Consider the following 1,932-nt stretch of genomic DNA (forward strand, 5'->3'; position numbering starts at 1 on the left):
TACAAGCCAAATATTACTATGCATGCAGCAAAGAAACTACAATATTGCATAATATATTGCTCTCTCCTGTACCTTTCAACATAGGCAACATCACCAATGAAATTACATAAGATGCGACAACAGCCCATAGATGTTGGTGATTGGGACATATGTCCACGTCGTCCCAGATTTTCTAGGAAACCTGTACCTTTCGACATAGGCAACATCAGCAATGAAATTACATAAGATGCGACAACAGCCCTTAGATGTTGGCGATTGGGACACATGTCCACGTCGTCCCAGATTTTCTAGGAAACTGGGGGGGGAAGCGGTGGTGGTTTATGTATCCCACCTGTTCTATCATGCCTTCTGTTTTGCTCTTTAGCAACTTTGCGAGACGTTGGCCTTGAAGGAATACCAGAAGTTCACCATGTAGAAAAGAAAGTGATTGGCGGGGCATTGCTACCAGCATTGCCTTGGCTGAAAAAAACCAACTAGTTGAGGAGAAATGGGAAAAGTAAATATTGGACTCGTATCACTTTTCATATTAGGTAATCTCGAAATTTTTTTTTTTCATGAAAATGTTACCGAAAGGCATCACCCGAATTCCAGTGCGTTGCTCAACTTGAAGAAAAGGTGTTTCAAAGCCCATCTAAGCGAAAGATGGCTTTTGGAATTGTGTATTGTCCAACAGCATGTTGGTGTGCCATCTAACTTAGAAAACCGTACTCTGTAGATGGATTTTCTGAGAAGGCTAATAAACTCTGCCAGAGAGTTGCGCAGATGCACCAATCTAGGTGCACATATTTTACAGTCGTATCTGCAATACTAACTGTTTTACAGGCTGCCAGACAGTTTGCTTTTTAAGAACTCCTCTTAAAGCTTCTCTTCCAGTACAAAGATGTTGCATCATTTGCAAAAGTGCCAATAAAAGTAGAAAAGATTATCAATTGTGACTTCCATTTGTGTTGAGTAAAAGAAAAAGTTGCAGCTTCACCCAAAAGGCAAAGCAACGATTGCAATAGCAAATTAGTAGACAACTATGCAAAATAAGGATAGTAGTTTTATCAGCCGTATAAATTTTAAAACATTTACGTACTAAATTAACAAGCATGGTGTCACATGCACACAAGCAAACATGAACACATCCACTCGATGACCGCGGTAATTCGCTGTCAGAATGCTGGAGTGAGGAAGCGTGGCAGCTGCAGTGAGCAAATTGATATTCGTGCTGCCTCTCGCTTCAATGCAAATTAAGCGACGAAAACAGTGCACACAACGCTATCAGCACTCGGCGCACTCTGTCCCGATCACTCTCAAGATAGGGCCTGTGTGGCATATACTATTTTGTTTAACAAATTACAGTACACTGCATTCATTTACATAGGGTCTGCAAGACTGCTAACAATGCTTGAACTATCACAATTGTGTAGATTACATGCTGGATAACTTGCAAAAAGATTACTCTTTTCGCATTAGCAGCATTTAGCTCATTTCTCAATCTTGGCATGGCAACCACTGTCACTTTCAATGCCATCTTTTGCATTTCGGCAAAAATGCAAAGCAATTCCTGGTGGACTACACAAGACTGGAGACAAGTGAGCTATTTCAACACTTCTCTATTAGACAACACTGCCATAAGCAATTAGTAACGTGAAATGTTCCTTGGTTTTACAGTACTAACAAACATACAAATTATCATAACTGTACCCATACTGTCAACCACGGAGCAAGAACATGATCTGTGCTCTCAACGAATAATCTGCGACCATTGTGGTCCTGAATACAAAACTGTGTATGTTTACAAGGTAACTCCTGCCAATGTATATTCAAATACTGACATCTTTGTTCACTTAGGTCTAAATAATTTTGACTAAATACTGGAGTGGCATCTGGAAGGGTTAAGCCAATTTTTCACTCCAAAAAGAATAAAGCTCTAGAAAGAAAAAGCAC

The sequence above is a fragment of the Dermacentor variabilis genome, chromosome 6 (assembly GCF_050947875.1).
Source record: "Dermacentor variabilis isolate Ectoservices chromosome 6, ASM5094787v1, whole genome shotgun sequence".
NCBI classification, from domain to species: domain Eukaryota; kingdom Metazoa; phylum Arthropoda; class Arachnida; order Ixodida; family Ixodidae; genus Dermacentor; species Dermacentor variabilis.